This window comes from Saimiri boliviensis, chromosome 6 (genome assembly GCF_048565385.1).
Source record: "Saimiri boliviensis isolate mSaiBol1 chromosome 6, mSaiBol1.pri, whole genome shotgun sequence".
In the NCBI taxonomy this organism is placed as follows: domain Eukaryota; kingdom Metazoa; phylum Chordata; class Mammalia; order Primates; family Cebidae; genus Saimiri; species Saimiri boliviensis.
In genome coordinates, this window is record NC_133454.1 from 78,256,902 (window position 1) to 78,277,201 (window position 20,300).

Sequence of the window (20,300 nt, forward strand, 5' to 3'; positions counted from 1 at the left end):
TCATCCACTGGTGGGCACTTAGGTTGATTCTGTATCTTGGCTATTGTGAATAGTGCTGCAATAAACATAGAAATGCAGGTATCTCTTTGATTACTGATTTCTTTTCTTTTGGATACCTATCCAGCAGTGGGATTGCTGGATTGTGCAGTAGACTATTTTTAGTTTTCTGAGGAACCTCCATACTGTTTCCATAACGGATATACTTAATTTAAATTCCTACCAACCGTGCAGTAGCTTCTCCCTTTCTCCCAATCTTCACTAGCATCTGTTACTTTTTTTCTCTTTTTGAGAATAGCCATTTTAACTGGGGTAAAATATCAGATTGTGGTTTTGATTTGCATTTCTGTTAGGATTAGTGATAAGAATTTTTTCATATACGTTGTCTATTTGTGTAACTTCTTTTTTTGTTTGTTTCTTTTGAGATGGAGTTTCACTCTTCTTGCCCAGGCTAGAGTGCAATGGTGCAATCTTGGCTCACTGCAACCTCTGCCTCCCAGGTTCAAGTGATTCTCATGCCTCAGCCTCCCTAGTAGCTGGGATTACAGGTGCACACCACCATGCCTGGCTAATTTTCTATTTTTAGTACATATGGGGTTTCACCATCTTGGCCAGGCTGGTCTCAAACTCCTGACTGACCTCAGGTGAACCCCCAGCCTCGGCCTCCCAAAGTGCTGAGATTACAGGCATGAACCACTGTGCCTAGCCCTGTATGTCTTCCTCTGAGAAATGTTACTCACATCACTCACTCATTTTTAAAATCAGATTATTCATTATTTTGCTATTGAATTGTTTGAATTCCTTATCTCTTCTGATTATAAATTCCTTGTGGATGCAGAGTTTGTAAATATTTTCTTCCATTCTGTAGGTTGTCGCTTCATTCTGTTAATTGATTCCTTTGCTGTGCAGAAGCTTTTAAACTTGATGTAATCCTATTTCTCTATTTTCGCTTTCATTGCCCGTGCTTTTGGGTTCTTACCCAAAAAAAATCTTTGCCCAGACCAATGTCCTCAAATATTTCTCCAATGTTTTCCTCTAGGAGTTTCATAGTTTCAGGTCTTACATGCAAACCTTTAATGCATTTATTTTGTTTTTGTACATGGTGAGAAATAGGGATCTAGTTTCATTCTTCTGCATACAGATATACAATTTCCCCAGTATCATGTATTCAAGAGGCTGTCCTTTCCACAATGTATGCTGCTGGAGCCTTTGTTGAAAATAAGTTGGCTGTAAATGTATGGATTTATTTCTGAGTTCTCTATTCTGTTCCATTAGTTTATGTGTCCATTTTTTATACCAGTACCAAACTATTTTGGTTACTATATCTTTGTAATATATTTTGAAGTCAAAAAGTGTGATACCTTCAACTGTGTTATTTTTGCTCATAATTCCTTTGGCTATTCAGAATCTTTTGTGGGTGCATATAAATTGTAGAATTTTTTTCTATTTCTGTAAAGAATGTCATTGGTATTTTGACAGGGATTGCATTGAATCTGTAGATCACTTTGGGTAGTATGAACATTTCAACAACATTAATTATCCCAATACATGATCATGGGACATCTTTCCATTTGTTTGTGTCCTCTTTGATTTCTTTCTTTTCATTTTATCATTTTCATTACAGAAGTAGTTGACTTCTTTCGTTAAATTTATTCCTAGGTGGGTTTTTTGGTTAAATTTATTCCTAGGTGTTTTACATTTTTGTAGCTGTTGTAAATGGGATCATTTTCTTAATTTTTCAGATTGTTCACTGTTGGTGTATAAAGGTACTACTGATTTTTGTATGCTGATTTTGTACAAAGGACATCCAAATTGGAAAGAAGAAAGCCAATTTATCCTTTTTCACAGATGGCATGATCTTATACATAGGAAAACCTGAAGACTCCACCAACTGTTAGAACTAATAAACAAATTATTAGCTGTGATTTGGTCATATATGGTCTTTATTGATTTCAGGTATGTTCCTTGTATACTCAATTTGTTCCGAATTTTTAATCACAAAGGGATGTTAAATTTTATTGAATACTTTTTCATTATCTATTGAAATGACCATATGGACTTTGTTCTTGATTCTGTTAATTGAATGTGTCACATTTATTAATTTACATATGATGAACCATCCTTATATCCCTGGTGTAAATCACACTTGAGTGTAATGAATTTTTTCAGTGTGTTGCTGAATTTGGTTTGCTAGTGTTTTGTTGAAGATTTCTGCATCTATATTCATCAGGGATATTGGCCTGTAGTTTTCTTTTCTTTCTCTTTTTTGTTATGGTTTTTCCTGGTTTTGGTGTGAGAGTGATGCCAGCCTTGTAGAATGAGTTTGGAGTATTCCCTCCTACTTAATTTTCTAGAACAGTTTGAATAGAGAGGGTATTAGCTTTTCTTTACTTGTTTGTTAGAATTCAGTGGTGAAGACACCGGGTCGTGAGCTTTGTTGGGAAATGTGATTGCTGCTTCAATCTCAAAACTCACTATTAGTCTGCTCAGGTTTTCTATTTCTTCAGGTTCAATTTTGATAGATTATGTATATAGGAATTTATTCATTTCTTCTAAGTTTTTCAATCTGTTAGCATACAGTTGTTCATGAGATTCTCTACTCATCCTTTGCATTTCTGTGGTTATCAGTTGTAATGTTTTCATCTCTGATTTTATTTGGGTTTTCTCTCTTTTTTCTTAGTCTAGCCAAAGGTGGTTGATTTTACATTTTTTAAAAAAAACTACTTTTAAATTCATTTTCAAATTTTTAAATTCATTTCAAATTTTTTAAATCAGCTTATCTTTACTTAAAAGTCACTGTTTCCATAATATGCTTTCAAATAGCTGTCAAGTATTACCTTTGTACTTTGTACATCCATAATTACAAATAACACTCTGAACAAATCATGGCTGATGATAGTAACAGTTCTTCTTACAGAAATACTTTTGTTTAAAATTCTACATCATACACAATAAGGTCCCAGAATATATACTTTTAAATAGCCACAGATTCAGATTGATCTTTTGTTATTTTTTTAAGTCTCAAGTGCATTTATTTCTGCTCTGATCTTTATTATTTATTTCCTTCTGCTAACTTGGGGCTTGGTTTGTTCTTGTTTTACTAGCTCTTTGAGGTACATCATTAGTGTTACTTACATGAAATCTTTCTATCTTTACGATGTAGGTATTTATTGCTATAAACTTCCCTCTTAGAACTGCTTTTGTTATATCCCATAGATTTTGGTATGTGGTATTTCCATTTCATTTGTCTCAAGGAATTTTTTAAATATATATTTTATTGCACTTTAGGTTCTAAGGTACATGTGAAGAACATGCAGGATTGTTGCATAGGTATATACATGGCAATGTGGTTTGCTGCCCCCATCCCCATCACCTATATCTGGCATTTCTCCCCATGTTATCCCTCCCCAACTCTCTACCTGCCGCTGTCCCTCCCCTAGTCCCTCCAAACAAACCCCAGTGTGTGATGCTCCCCTCCCTGTGTCCATGTGTTCTCATTGTTCAACACCCACCTATGAGTGAGAACATGTGGTGTTTGATTATCTGTTCTTGCATCAGTTTGCTGAGAATGATGGTTTCCAGGTTCATCCATGTCCCTACAAAGGACACAAACTCATCGTTTTTTGACTGCATAGAATTCTATGGTGTATATGTGCCACATTTCCCTTGTCCAGTCTATCATCAATGGGCATTTGGGTTGGTTCCAGGTCTCCACTATTGTAAACAGTGCCACAGTGAACATACATGTGCATGTGTCTTTATAATAGAATGATTTATAATCCTTTGTGTATATACCCAGTAATGGGATTGCTGGGTCAAATTGAATTTCTATTTCTAGGTCCTTGAGGAATCTTTCTGTGGAAGACAGAAACCACTGTCTTCCACAATGGTTGAACTAATTTACACTCCCACCAACAGTGTAAAAGGGTTCCTATTTCTCCACATCCTCTCCAGCATCTGTTGTCTCCAGATTTTTTAATGATCACCATTCTAACTGGTGTGAGATGGTATCTCAGTGTGGTTTTGATTTGCATTTCTCTAATGAGCAGTGATGATGAGAATTTACGCATACGTTTGTTGGCCTCATATATGTCTTCTTTTGAAAAATGTCTGTTCATATCCTTTGCCCACTTTTGAATGGGTTTGTTTATTTTTTTTTCTTGTTAATCTGTTTTACTTCTTTGTAGATTCTGGATATTAGCCCTTTGTCAGATGGGTAGATTTCAAAAATTTTTTCCTAGCATTTCTTATAAGACAGGTCTGGTGTTGATAAATTCCCTCAACTTTTGTTTGGAAAAGTCTTTATCTCTCTATCATGTTTGAAGAATAGCTTTGCTAGGTACAGTACTATTTCTTTGTTGACAATTTTTTCCTTCAGCACTTTGAATACAGCATCTCTCTTCTGGCCTACAGGATTTCAGCTAAAAAAGCTATTGAAAGCTGTATTGGGTCTCCAATGAATATGACCTATTTCTTTTCTCCTGCTGCTTTGAGTATTCTTTCTCTGTCTTTGATTTTTGCTCATTTGATTATGATGTACTCGAGTAATTCATCTTTGGATTTAACATGATTGTTGATTTTTAAGCTTCCTGTGCCTGAGTGCTGGCAGCTTTCTCCATATTTGAGAAGTCTGCAGCCATTATTTCCTTAATTATGCTTTCTAGGCCCTCTTCTCTCTCATCTCCATCAGGAATTCTAATTATGTGAAAGTTAATTCATTTATAGGTGTCCCATAATTCTCACAAGAGTCCCATAATTCTCACAGGCCTTCTCTCTCTCTTATTCTTTTTATTTCTCTTCTGATTGGGTAATTTCATATGTTTTTTCTTCAAGATCACTAAGTCTTTCCTATTTGATCCAGTCTGCTGTTGGAGTTTTCTAATGAGTGTTCCAGTTCAATTATTGTATTCTTTATTTCTAGGATTTGTTACAATTTTTTAAATTGAGTCTATTTCTTTGTCACATTTCTTATTTTGTTCCTGGATTGTTTTCCAATTTTCATTTGGTGTTCTATCTGTATTTTCTTGTGACTCCCTGTGTATTAATCTGTTTTCATGCTGCTGATAAAAACATACCCAAGACTGGGCAATTTACAAAAGAAAGAGGTTTACTGGACTCACAGTTCCACATGGCTTGGAGGCCTCACAATCACGGTGGAAGGCAAGGAGGAGCAAGTCACATCTTACATGAATGGCAGTAGGCCAAAAGAGAGCTTGTATACAGAAAACTCCCCCTTATAAAACCATCAGATCTTGTGAGACTTATTCACTACCATGAGAACCCCATGGGAAAGACCCGCCACCATAATCCAATCATCTCCCACCGGGTTCCTCCCATAACACATGAGAATTCAATGTTGGATGGGAACACAGAGACAAACCATATCATTCTACCCCCGGCTCCTCCCAAGTCTCATGTCCTCACATCTCAAAATCAATTATGCCTTCTCAACAGTCCCCCAAAGCCTTAACTCATTTCAGCATTAACTCAAAAGTCCACAATCCAAAGTCTCATTTGAGACAAAGTTAAGTCTCTTCTGCCTATGAGCCTGTAAAATGAAAAGCAAGTTTACTTCCTAGGTACAATGGGGAACGAGTATTAAATAAATACAGCCATTCCAAACGGGAGAAATTGGCCAAAACGAAGCGGCTACAGGTACCATGCAAGTCTGAAATCCAGCAGGGCAATCAAATCTTAAAGCTCCGAAATGATCTCCTTTGACTTCAAGTCTCACATTCAGGCCATGCAGATACAAAAGGTGGGTTCCCATGGTCTTGGGAAGCTCCACCCCTGAGAATTTGCCAGATACAGCCTCCCTTCTGGCTGCTTTCATGGGCTGGCATTGAGTGGCTGCAGCCTTTCCAGGTGCACAGTGCAACTTGACAGTGAATCTACCATTCTGGGTTCTGGAGGATGGTGGCCCTCTTTTCACAGTTTCACTAGGCAGTGCCCCAGCAGGAACTCTGTGTGGGGGCTCTGACTCCACATTTCCCTTCTGTACTGCCCTAGCAGAGGTTCTCCATGAGGACCCCCACCCCTACAGCAAACTTCTGCCTGGGCATCCAGGCATTTTCAAACATCCTCTGGCATCTATGCAAAGGTTCACAAACCACAGTGCTTCACTTCTGTGACTTGCAGGCTCAACACCATGTGGAAATTGCCAAGGCTTGAGATGATGTGCACCCTCTGAAGCCATGGTCTGAGCTCCACATTGACCCCTTTCAGCCACAACTGGGGCGGCTGGGACATAGGGCACCAAGTCCCTAGGCTGCACACAGCACAGGGACTCTGGTCCTGGCCCATGACACCAATTTTTCCTCCTAGGCCTCTGGGCCTATGATGGGAGGGGCTGCCATGAAGACCTCTGACATGCCCTGGAGACATTTTCCCCATTGTCTTGCGGATTAACATTCAGCTTCTTATTATTTATGCAAACTTCTGCAGCCAGCTTGAATTTTTCCTTAGAAAATGGGATTTTCTTTTCTATTGCACTGTCAGGCTGCAAATTTTCTGAACTTTAATGCTCTGCTTCCAACTGAATGCCTTTAATAGCACCCAAGTCACATAAGTGCTTTGCTGCTTAGAAATTTTTTCCACCTGATACCCTAAATCATCTCTCTCAAGTTTAAAGTTTCACAAATCTCTAGAGCAAGTGAAAGAAAAATGCCACTGGTCTCTTTTCTAAAACATAAGAGTCACCTTTGCTCCAATTCCCAACAAGTTCCTCATTTCCATCTGAGACTACCTCAGCCTGGACTTTGTTGTCCATATCACTCTCAGCATTTTGGGCAAAGTCATTCAACAAGTCTCTAGGAAATTCGAGACTTTCCCACATTTTCCTATCTTCTTCTGAGTCCTTCAAACTATTGCAAACCCTGCCTATTACCCAGTTCCAAAGTCACTTCCACATTTTCAAGTATCTACAGCATCTCCACAATCTACTGGTACCAATTTATAGTGTTAGTCAGTATTCACACTGTTCACACTGCTGATAAACATATAACTGAGACTGCAAGAAAAAGAGCTTTGATGGACTCAGTTCTACATGGCTTGGGAGCCCTCCCGATCATGGCAGAAGGCAAGGAAAAGCAAGTCATATTTTAAATGGATGGCAGCAGGCAAAAAGACTACCTGAACTTAAGTGGGTTATTCTGAATTCTTTTTTCTTTTTTTTCTTTTTTGAGAAAGAGTCTTGTTCTATCACCCAGGCTGGTGTGCAGTGGTGCAATCTCAGCTCACTGCAACCTCCGCTTCCTGGGTTCAAACCTCCACTTCCTGGGTTCAAGCAACTCTCCTGCCTCAGCCTCCCAAGTAGCTGGGACTACAGGTGCCCACCATCACACCTGGCTAATTTTTATACTTTTAGTAGAAACAGGGTTTCACCATGTTGGCCAAGCTGGTCTCAAACTCCTGACCTCAAGTGATCTGCCCACCTCAGCCTCCCAAAATGCTGGGATTGTAGGAATGAGCCACCATGCCCCAACCCTTATTTTAAATTCTTTATCAGACATTTCATAGATCTTCAATGCTTCTGGGTCCATTGCTAGAGCTCTGTTAGTATCTTTTGGTGTTATATTTCCCTGAGTTTTCACAATCCTTGTGGCTTTATGTTGATGCCTGCACACTGAAGGAGAAAGCTACCTCTTCTAGTTTTTGCAGGTGGTGTTAGACTTTTACTTCTTCATATCGGAACTTAAATACGGGTTTGTCATTGTTTCCCATTCTGGGCAGAACCTGTAGTGAGCATCAGAACTAAAACTTTGCCCTAGAACTATTTTGCTGCCCTGTTATTGTTTCCTAGTCTAGGGAAAACTTAAATGGGCACAAGAACCTAACCCCAGCCTTTTAGTTATTTCTAGGTCAGGGGAAGGCTTTATTCAAATGCCCAGGCTTTGTGGAAAATGCAGCTAGGTATTCCAGCCTTTCCATGAATTGTGCCCTTTGCAGCACTATGGCACTGGCCAGTCTTTTCAACAGGGTGTCCCTGCTGATTGGAGAGCTAAACAGCCACCAAGATCTGCACATCAGTCACTGTGATCAGTGCCCCTGTGTACCCCCAATCCACCCCAGAAGGTATATCCTCCTGGTATTTCCAATGGTTCCTATGGAATGGATCTGGAGTAGGCTTCTCACAAAGATTCCAGACCAGTGGGGAGAATGAATGTCCACCTCCTATTCCCTCCTACCACCCCATAAGCCATAGGTCTAGAAAAATTATCTGTGGGTGGCATTATGCCAGCTTGGGGAAGGAAGTGGCACAGACCGAAATGACCTCTTCTCTTACCAGTCATTGCTTATCTTGATTCTGTGAGTCTATGGGGTTTCTCAGCTTCTCCTCCAAGGTCTGGTATATTCAGGGTGGTATTCTTATTTTTAAATTGTTTCTAGTTGTATTTTGTAGGGAGAGTGATGCCAGAGGATCTCTGCGTTGCCATTTTGCTGGCATCACCTTGCTTGCTATAACTTTTCTACTTTATAAACTTTTTACATTTTTTTAACTTTTTGCTTCTTTTTAATAACACATAGCTTAAAATGCAAATACATGTTCATCTGTACAAGAATAGTTTCTATCTTTATACCTTATTCTATAAGCTTTTTTCTGTTTTTCAGCTCTTCTTTCATTTATCTATTTTTTTACTTTTTAAACTCTCTTGTTAAAAACTAAGACATATACACACACCTTAGTCTAGGTCTTCACAGGATAAGGATCATCAGTATCACTGTCCTCCTCCACCAAATTTTGTTCCTCTGGAAAGTCTTCAGAGGCAATAACAAGCATGGAGCTGTCACCTCCTGTGATAAAAATGCCTTCTTTCGGATACCTCCTGAAGGATCTGCCTGAGGCTGCTTAACAGTTAACTTTTTTTTTTTAACTGTTGTTGAGATGGAGTCTCACCCTGTCGCCCAGGCTGGAGTGCAATGGTGTGATCTCGGCTCATGCAACCTCCACCTCTCAAGTTCAAGCAATTCTCCTGCCTTAGCCTACTGAATAGCTGGGATTACAGGCACATGCCACAATGCTTGGCTAATTTTTTATATCCTCAGTAGAGACAGGGTTTCATGTTGGCCAGGCTGGTCTCAAACTCCTGACTTTGTGATCCCCCTGCCTTGGCCTCCCAAAGTGCTGGGATTACAGGTGTGAGCCACCACGCCCAGCCAACTTGTTTTTAATAAGTGAAAGGAGTAGACTCTAAAATAACAAATAGTATAATATAGGCTAGGTGATGGATCACATCTATAATCCCAACACTTTGGGAGGCCAAGGCAGGAGGATCACTTGAGCCCAGGAGTTCAAGAGCTACCTGGCCCATACAATGAGAACTTGTCTCCACACACACATGCATGTGCACACAAAAAAGTTAGCCAGGTTGTGGCACACACCAGTAGTAAAATTAGCCAGGTTGTGGCACATACCGGTAGTCCCAGCTACTCAGGAGGCTGAAGCAGGAGGATCACTTGAATCCAGGAGTTCAAGGCTTCAGAGTAAGCTATGATGAAGCCACTGTACTCTAGCCTGGGCAACAGAGGGAGACTCTGTCTCAAAAACAAACAAACAAACTAGACATATAAACTAGTAAAATATAAACCAATAACATGATTGCTTATTTTCATTACCTAGTATTATGTACTTTACATAAGTATATGTCCTATACTTTTATACAACTAGATGTACAGTAGGTTTGTTTACAATAGCACCACCACAAACCCCTAAGTAATGTGTTGCCTTACAATATTACAACACCTACAATGTCACAAGGCAATAGGAATTCTTTAACTCCATTATAATCATATGGGACCACTACTGTATATGTGATCCATCATTGACCAAAATGTTGTTACATGCTGTATGACTGTATACTTTAAGGCTATCATAATCAAAACAGCATGGTACTGGCATAAAGACAGACACATTGACCAATGGAACAGGATAGAAATCCCAGAAACCCACACATTCAACTGATCATTTTTTGACAAAGGTGCCAAGAACACCCAATGGCAAATAGACAACCTTTTAAATAAACGGTGCTAGAAAAACTGAATCTCCACAGGCATAAGAATTAAATTGGATCTTTATCTCATACCATAGATAAAAATCAACTCCAAATGGATTAAAGACTTAAATATAAGATCTCAAATTTTAAAACTACTAGAAGAAAACACAGGAGGTAAGCTCCATGACATTAGACTGGGCAATGATTTTCTGGATATGATCCCAGAGGCACAGGCAACAAAAGCAAAAACAAACAAGTGGGATGGCATCACCTGAAAAACTTCTGCAGAGCAACAGAAACAGTTTAACAAAGTGAAGGGACAACTCACACACATAAGGAGAAAATATTTACAAACCATTTATCTGATAAGGGATTAATATCCAAAATATGTAAGGAATTCAAACAACTCAATAGCAAGAAAACAAATAACCTGATCAAAAAATGAGTGAATTGGCCAGGTGTGGTGGCTCATGGCTGTAATCCCAGCACTTTGGGAGGCTGAGGTAGACAGATCACAAGGTCAGGAGATTGAGACCATGCTGGCTAACAAGGTGAAACCCCGTCTCTACTAAAAATAAAAAATATTAGCTGGGTGTGGTGGCATGCACCTGTAATCCCATCTCTTTGGGAGGCTGGGGCAGGAGAATTGCTTGAACCCAGAAGGCAGAGGTTGTGAGCTGAAATCACACCACTGCACTCCAGCCAGGGTAACAGGGCAAGATTCCGTCTAAAAAAAAAAAAAGAGTGAATGACCTGAACAGACATTTCCACAAAGACATACAAATAGCCAACCAGTTCATGAAAACAATGTTCAACATCACTAGTCATCAGAGAAATGAAAATTAAAATCACTATGAGATGTCACCTCACACCTGTTAGAACGGCTGTTATCAAAAAGATGAAAGATAAGCGTTAGTGAGGATGCAAAGAAAGGGAACACTTGTATAGTGTTGTGGGGGAGATGTAAATTAGTACAGCTATTACGAAAAACAGTATGGAGGTTCCTCAAAAAAACTGTAAGTATCACTACTATATGATTCAGCATCAGCAATCCCACTCCTGTGTACACATCCAGAGGAACCAAAATCAATGTCAGAAGAAGATCTGCATGCCCATGTTCACTGCAACATTCCTCACAACAGCCAAGATGTGGAAACAACCTTGGTGCCCATCAACAGATGAATGGATAAAAAAACGTGTTATATATACGCAATGGAATACTATTCAGCCTTTTTTAGAAGGAAGTCCTGTCATTTGCAACAATATGGATAAGTCTAGGGGACATTATGTTAAGCAAAATGACTGAGGCACAGAAAGACAGAGGACCTCTCTCCCACAGGGACATATGGGATCGCTTTTCTCTTCAGCCAGGGCTGGAGGCCAAGACAGCCCTTGAAAATCATCATCAGGACTGCTGAGAGCTGGGCAGCCTTGTTTACCTCCCTCACGCATTTGAAGAAAAAAAGACAAATACCACACACAATCTTACTAATATGTAGAATCTTAAAAAGTCAAACTCATAGTAGTAGAGAGTAGAATGACGATTACCAGAAGCTGGGAGGAACAGGAAGGAAGGAATGGAGAACTGCTTGGTTAAAGGGTAGACAAGAGGAATGCTTTGAGTTCTACTGCACATCAGGGTGACTACGGTCAATAATAATGTATTGCACATTTAAAAATAATTAAGAGGCCGAGCACGGTGGCTCATGCCTGTAACCCTAGCACTTTGGGAGGCCAAGGCAGATGGATCACCTGAGGTCAGGGTTTCTAGAACAGCCTGGCCAACATGGCAAAACCCTACTCTACTAAAGATACAAAAATTAGCTGGGTATGGTGGCAGGCATCTGTAATCTCGGCTACTCGGGAGACTGAGACAGGAGGATTGCTGGAACCCAGGAGGCAGAGGTTGCAGTAAGCAGAGATCATGCCACTGCACTCCAGCCTGGGCAACAACAGCAAGACTCTGTCTCAATAAAATAAAATAAAATAATTAAGAAAGTGGCCGAGCACTGTGGCTCATGCCTGTAATCCTAGCACTTTGGGAGGCCAAGGTGAGTGGGCTGCCTGAGTTCAGGAGTTCAAGAACAGCCTGAACAACATAGTGAAACCCCATTGCTACTAAAAACACAAAAATTAGCTGGGTGTGGTGGTGAGTGCCAGAATCCCAGTTACTCAGGAGGCTGAGGTGGGAGAATGAACCTGGGAGGCAGAGGTTGCAGTGAACCGAGATTGCACCATTGCACTCCAGTGTGGGCGACAGAGCAAAACTCCATCTCAAAATAAAATAAATATAAAAATAATAAAGAAAGTAAATTTTAGTTATCTTGCCAGAAAAAAATAAGTGAGGTGAAAGATATGTTAATTAGGTTGATTTAATAACTCCATGCTATGTGCATGTATCAAAACATCACATTCAAAACATTCTACCCCATAAATGTATACAATTATGATGTCAATTAAAAAGAATAAATTTTTAAAAAGCAAAAAGGGAAAAGTACCTAAAGAACAGTAAAAATTAAAATGCCATAAGAAGTCACAAGAAAAAGAAGTGACTTCAGCCAAGCTGATCAGAGAAGACACCAAGATCAAATGTTAACATCTGAAATGGGCCTGAATATATACATGGGATTTGGGTAGTCTAAGAAGGTAAACAGATTATAAGGACAGAGAAACAATACAAGTAAAGGTGGGCAAAGAAGAAAGCACCATGATCACCTAGAAGTTATGCTGGCTAACACAAAGTACCTCAGAAAAAGGAGTAAAGTTGAACTAGAATATTGAGACTAGGGTCAGGTGGGGAGGGCCTGACCATGAGGCTAAGAAGTCTGGATTTTATTGGGTAACTGGGGAGCTGGTAAAGATTCCTGAGCAGAAAAAAGCATCATCAAACTTGTGCTTTAGAAAGATCAATCTAGCAGTAATTGAAGTAACTGAACATCAATCAAATGCAGATGATATAACACAGTGAGTATAACGTAAGCCTGCAGGAATTCAGGAATTCATTTATAAAAATGTAATTTATATGCATCTTTTCAGTAACATAGCTCTATAAACTGTCTTGCTCATAGACTAGTACCTAATTATATAAGCATCTAAAAAGGTCATAAGTACTATAAAATGATATCACAAAACCTCTTGCCTCTGCCTGGAAATCGTTCCACCCCCTTTCCCTTCCAGTAAACTCCTTATCCTGTAGACTTCAGTTTAAATGTCACTCCTTGAGAAAGGTCCTTTTTAAATCACTTATCCAAATTGGGTCCCCTTGTTTTTCTCTTTCGAAGGAGCTTGCACACTTTCTTCACAGCACTTATCACAATTTGTAAGTATATATTTTGGTCATTAATTAAAGTCCATTTCCCCCACTAGATTGTGAGAGGAAAGACTGTATTTTTGGTAAACATTATATTCTCCGGCACCTAAAATGATGTAACACATTTTAGGCACCTAACAAATATTTGTTCTATAAAGAATGAATTAATGAAGAAGTGAAGAATTGATTTTAGGGTCACCATAGTAATGCCCCTCTTTGCTAGATGCATGTACTAGTGACTAAGATACTTTCTTTCAAAGAGAAAATTAAAGAAATCTTAAATCTTAAATTACAGGCATCGTAATTCATGCCTGTAATCCCAATGCTTTGGGAGGCCAAAGCAGGATGATCACTTGAGCCCAGGAGTTCGAGACCAGCCTGGGCAATATAATGAGACCTCATCTCTACAAAAAAATCAAAAAATTAGGTGGCCATCATGGTGCATGCCTGTGGTCCCAGCTACTTGGGAGGCTGAGGTAGGAGGATCACTTGAGCCTGGGATGTCAAGACTGCAGTGAGCCATGACTGCACCACTGTACTCCACCCTAGGCAACAGAGGGGGACCTTGTCTGGAAAGAAGAAGAGAAAAGAAAGGAGAGGAGAAGAAGAAGGAAAGGAAAGGAGAAAATAAAGAGGGAGAGCAGGAGTCAGGAAGTCTTAAGTTTCAACTTAAAGTTGAATTCCTATGTGCCAAAATCAGAATAAAAATCTGTCCTTACACAAGGAAAACCTTAAAGCAAATATTCAAGTCAAAATACACATTCCTGTGCCTCATATTTTTACACAAATAACTCCAAGTGCAATTACTGAGTAAACTAGAATAAGGAACAGAATCTAGGCACAAGAAAGCATTTTAAGTCAGATGTAAAGAAGGCAATTATAGATTTGTAATTCCTTTATTCCTGCATATTATGTTAGAACCTCAAAAAGGAACTTCAGCATTCAATGAAAGATTTACTTTAACCTAAATCATCACTGGAGTAAACAAAAATCCTCAAAAAAGATGACTAAGGCTTTTTTAAAAACAGGTAATTCACTTCCAAATAATACTTGGTTTTAAATCACATGCTATTTATACCTATGTACTTACTTCATGCTACAGACGTGGTGCAAGGCTTCCTTCATATAATAATAAACATAAACAATTAGCAATTTAATGAACCTTAAGTCACAGAAGTCTAGAGAAGTCCAAAGGAGTTCAACATAAGGCATTTGGGACCTTATCTCAAGATGCAGCCCTTCACAAAAATTTAACTTAGAAAAATCACCCAATGCACTAGGACACATGAAGGCCTAACCAACTGCCAATAAGGAACTAGAGAAGTTGGTTTAACTTGGTACAATGGGTCACCTGCAACAAAAGGAAAAATAAGATTTCCATTATTCATTTGTCTGGGGGGCGGGGTGTTTATTCAACTATTGCAAATCAGATGCACTACAGAAACTTAAAATGAAAAGGAAAAAAGACCAGCATAAATTTGTTCAAAGAGATATAGTCAGTTTTACCATAAGGAAATACCTCAGTTCCTAAAAATCACTATACTATGCAAAAATTGCACAAACAAGGACTTATGGGGGAAATGTAGTTAGGGACACAAAACCTCAAACCTTTGTCAGTGATAGACAGACAGACAGACAGACACACACACACACACACACACACACACACAAGAAACCTAATAAAAACCATGGCATTTTTATACATGCTAAATGGTTAGGAAACATAAATATGGCACCTCACCTTGAAAAAAACCCTGAAATGTACTTATAGATATAGGCATTTAAAAGACTGTAGCTTTTTAATTAATCATGGGTGCTTGAAAGAAGGTCATTTGAAATCAGAAGGAAAGGTATGACACAGATGCGGGGGGGTGTAGCTCTTAACTTGCAGCGAACTGAGGTGGCTGGTAGATATTCCAGGTATGTACATGTGTCCATTTTGTGTGTTCCTGCTGGGTTCAGTACAACTGTGTGCAGTATTCTGTGTTCCCCTGGTGTTTCTTGCTGACAAAATCATGGATAATGCAAACATGAAATTCATTTTTGCTCAAATTGCTTCCTAATATATCAATAGCATCGCAATAAATTCATGTTTTTAAAACAAGTATTAATAGCAGAACTAACTGTATGGGTATTCAAATTCAAACAGCTAACGCCAGGTGGATACTGCAGTTATTTCCGATTCCTCAAATGTCTTGAGCTCAACGAAATCACAAGATTCTGAAGAATCACAGACTCTCTAATAGAAAACAGCCACAATTCCTAAGTAGATTGGTATAATTCACATGGCCAAACCCTAGAAAATGTAGGGGTCTGCATGCCTCCATGAAGCTACAATCTTCTTCATAAAATCACTGCCTTCAAAGCAACAATACATAAATAGTACTGGTAAATATGACATTTGATCAAATCTAGTTTTTGCTCAGGAATACAGGATCTTCTCCTGTCATCGTGAGCATTCTCTCACATATCCCAAGACCTTCAGCACCTATATCATGACAACCAAAGCACAAAGCCAACAGAATGGCGTAGCCAAATTTACAAACCTTAGCATTTTTCCCTGCGTCTGCTGCTAGTTTCCAAGTTGGTGGCATAACAATCATGTAGCAAAAACAGTGTTCACCAACAGACTTCACTTCATCTGGTTTTAATTAAGAACATTTAACGTTTAGCAGAAATGTCTGAACCTCTATTTTTAGCATTTATCAAGTATTACCTGTTCCACAGGCTAAACTCTCAGTTTAGTACTTCACGCAAAGTAGGAGCTTCCTAAATCTTTGTTGAACAAACATTAGTTGAACACACTTGTTTTGATTTACTATTTTGCCCCATAATTTTATTCCCAGAATATTAAATTCCATTTTCAAAAGCAACATATTCACTTTTTAAAAAGATTATGTTTATTTGCTTTTAATTACTATAAAATTAGAAAATAATTGCTGTAATAAAAATTGAGAGAGTCCAGAGCTATCTCAGAGATACTCATTTTCAATGGTTCTGTGTAACATTCTAGAAATTTTCTTTGTACATATACAGCATAAGTATAAATCAGATATTGTAAATAAGCCCATACTATACCTATTCTCAGTAACTTACTCTTTTTCTAAATATTATAGCTTAACTATTTTTTCATTATCAGTATATATATTTATACATCTTTGGTTTTAATGGCTATATAATATTCCAATATATAAGCATTCTAAATTATTTAACAAGCCCATATCAATAGTCAAGTAAGTTGCTTCCAAATTGTTTCTATTATAAATGATGCTATAAGCAATAACCTTTTACATATATCTTTGTACACTAAGATGAGTATATTTGTAGAATATACTCTTAGCAGTAGCACTGCAGAGATAAATGTGTGAGCATTTATTATTTTGATGTTAGATTGCCCGCAGGAAAGGATATGAGAGTACATTTTACCACATGCCATCATTAGATGTTTTTTAACTTTTTCATCTATGTCAATTTGATAAATGAAAAATAGCATCTTATTTTAATTTCTACCTCCTTAATTATAAATGAAGCTAAGTATTTTTCAAATGTTTATTTTTTCTGAAAAATATCTGTTCATATTGATTTTTTCTCATCTTTTTCTTGTTGACTTATTAGTGATCCCTAAATATTAATGATATCAATCCTTCTTCTGTCAAATACATTGAAATCATTCTCCCCCACTTCGGTATTTGTTCATTGATTCTTATCATAGTGATTTTGTCATGCAAAAGCTTTTTGTTTTTATGAAGTCAAATGATTAATCTTTTCTTTTATGGTCACTAGGTTGAGAGTTATACATAGAAAGGGCTTCACTGCCCCAAGATTAAAAAAATTATCTACCCCTGTTTTTGCCTTAAAATAATTAAATAATTGGTAATTTTTACTGAATGTGTACTTCAGGCCAGGCACTGCTCTAAGTACCTCACATACATTATTGTATTTATCTTCACAACAAACCTAGTAAGTGAGTAGTATCATTACCTCCAAGATACAGATGAGGATTCTATAACTACTTATGAGATTTAAATTCATTTGAGAATGCATATCTGGTATGTGGCAGTGCCAAGACTTCAACTCAGACTAGCAAATTCATCAACTACAGGCTATATCTACCGACTCTCTCTCCATGAAGATAAATGGGAGTTCATACTCTTTTACAACCCTCTACCTATTCTACCTTCCCCTCTTTATATCTGTTATATAAACCCTTTATTCAATATTAATTTTAGAGCCTTTACATTCTCTTCTGTTTTCATAGTATGCAGTTATCCAGACCTTACTTAGTCTATGTTTAAATAGATTCCATATGCCCTGTCAATTCTTTCCTATTTCTGCTTCTTCATTCCCTAGTTCTTTTTATTTATCACTTAGATGATTAATTTTACTCATGAGGCAATTTTTCAGGGAGTAGGATCCTTGAACGTTTGAGAATATTGGTTGTTCCTTAGAAGAAAATCTAGGCAAAACCATTCAGGACATAGGTGTAGGCAAGGACTTCATGACCAAAACGCCAAAAGCAATGGCAACAAAAGCCAAAATAGACAAATGGGACCTAATCAAACTCCACAGCTTCTGCACAGCAAAAGAAACAGTCAGTAGAGTGAATCGGCAACCAACAGAATGGGAAAAAATTTTTGCAGTCTACCCATCTGACAAGGGGCTGATATCCAGAATTTACAAAGAACTAAAGCAGATCTACAAGAAAAAAACAAACAAGCCCATTCAAAAATGGGCAAAGGATATGAACAGATACTTTACAAAAGAAGACATACAGGAGGCCAACAAACATATGAAAAAATGCTCATCATCACTGGTCATCAGAGAAATGCAAATCAAAACCACATTGAGATACCATCTCACACCAGTTAGAATGGCGATCATTAAAAAATCGGGAAACAACAGATGCTGGAGAGGATGTGGAGAAATAGGAACACTTTTACACTGTTGGTGGGAATGTAAATTAATTCAACCATTGTGGAAGACAGTGTGGCGATTCCTCAAGGACTTAAAAATAGAAATCCCATTTGACCCAGCAATCCCATTACTGGGTATATATCCAAAGGATTATAAATCATTCTACTACAAGGACACGTGCACACGAATGTTCATTGCAGCACTGTTTACAATAGCAAAGACCTGGAACCAACCCAAATGCCCAACGATGATAGACTGGATAGGGAAAATGTGGTACATATACACCATGGAATATTATGCAGCCATCAAAAACGATGAGTTCACGTCCTTTATAGGGACATGGATGAACCTGGAAACCATCATTCTCAGCAAACTGACACAAGAGCAGAAAATCAAACACCGTATATTCTCGCTCATAGGCGGGTGTTGAACAATGAGAACACATGGACACAGGGAGGGGAGCACTACACACTGGGGTCTGTTGGGGGGAAATGGGGGAGGGGCGGGGGTGGGGAGGTGGGAAGAGATAGCATGGGGAGAAATGACAGATACAGGTGAGGGGACGGAAGGCAGCAAAGCACACTGCCATGTGTGTACCTATGCAACAATCTTGCATGTTCATCACATGTACCCCAAAACCTAAAATGCAATTAAAAAAAAAAAAAAAGAGAATATTGGTTGTTATCTTTATGCATAAATAAGAGCTTGAGCAGGTATTAAACCTGTGGGTCACACTATTCCCTGCCTACACACATTCCACCAAAATTCTAGGGACACTATTCAACTGCCTCCTACTTTGGCTATTACCATGATGTCAGAAGCCAGTCTCATTCTCCCCATTTTGGTGACTTGCTTTTTCTGTCTGGATGCTTGGGGATTCTTTTTCTTTAATCTTGAAGCACAACTAACTTTACTTACTTGATAATCTTACTTGATATTGATATACTTGCTTGATACTGATAATTTTGTTTCAGTTTTTTTAGAACTCTGTGTTCTTTGAATCTGTAGATTACTAATTCTTTTAATCTCTGAAGGTATTTTCCCCATTATATATCTGAAATTGTTGTCCATTTATTCTACTCTCTATATCAGGCACACCAATAACACATATGTTGGATCTTCTCTGCCTGTATTATCTACATATCATACAGAATTCTCAGTTGAAAGTCTATGGCATAAGCCTAACTTGAAATCGTTTAGATAAAAAGATTTTATTAGATAGAAAATGTAGTACCTCATATAACTCTAGGAAATGTACGAAGTGTAACTGGGCCTCAGGGATAACTGGAACCACAGACTTGAACATCACCAGGACTGCTTATCTCAACTAAGGCTATTTTTCTTTTGTTGCTTATTTCTGCTTCAATGTGTTGGCTTGGCTGTCACTATCACAGATAGACCAACCTCTCCTACAAGGCACAGAACATGGCTGCACCAGCTATGAAGCCTCACATCCTATGACTGACCACCAGGGAAGGATTGCTTTGCTTTCCTTAATTCCAATTTTTAAAAATTTTATGTTCCCCTACAGTTTCTTTAAGTGAATTTCAGCAGATGTATTTTTCTTGAATTTCTGTTTTCTAAAATAATTCTTAATCTGAAACGTACTTCACTCTGCATGCTTAGAGTCAAGCAGTTTAACCAGTTTGGTTTGCTAACTTATTAGTCATTCATTTCTGTTCATTTGATTCAGTTAACTGCTGCATAACTCACTGTCATTTCTTTTCTTCCTCTCCACTTCACTGTAGATTAGAAATTAAAAGATACTGTCCTCTTGTCTCTCTCACCTCTCTCTTTCTCTCTCTCTCCATTTTGAGATATCGCACTGGATTCCTTGTGGATTTTCCAGGTTTTCCCATGGCCTGTCCTAACTCTAAAACCTTACATGATGGGGCACTCATGGCCCCCACTTGCAGCGAAATCTGTAGTAAAGTGTATAACAGATTTTAGCATCCTCTTTGATTTTATCCATATTTCATTATACTCTTAGATTCCAGTCTGTAGCTAGGAACTGAGCCATTCCTAGTTTCATGGATTTTTTTTTCTTTGCTTTTCGTTTTATTTGTTGATACCGAATTAGTTTCATA

At 38.3% G+C, this 20,300-nt stretch overlaps 1 protein-coding gene and 1 non-coding gene across 5 annotated transcripts in view; one reads left to right on the forward strand and one right to left on the reverse strand.

Annotated features, from left to right (window-relative positions):
- STK33 (serine/threonine kinase 33) overlaps positions 1–20,300 on the reverse strand; it is a 196,393-nt gene that overhangs the window by 141,539 nt on the left and 34,554 nt on the right. The gene's annotated exons all lie outside the window — the stretch shown is intronic.
- Positions 11,313–11,443, forward strand: LOC120364832 (small Cajal body-specific RNA 20). Its single transcript, XR_005579971.1, has one exon.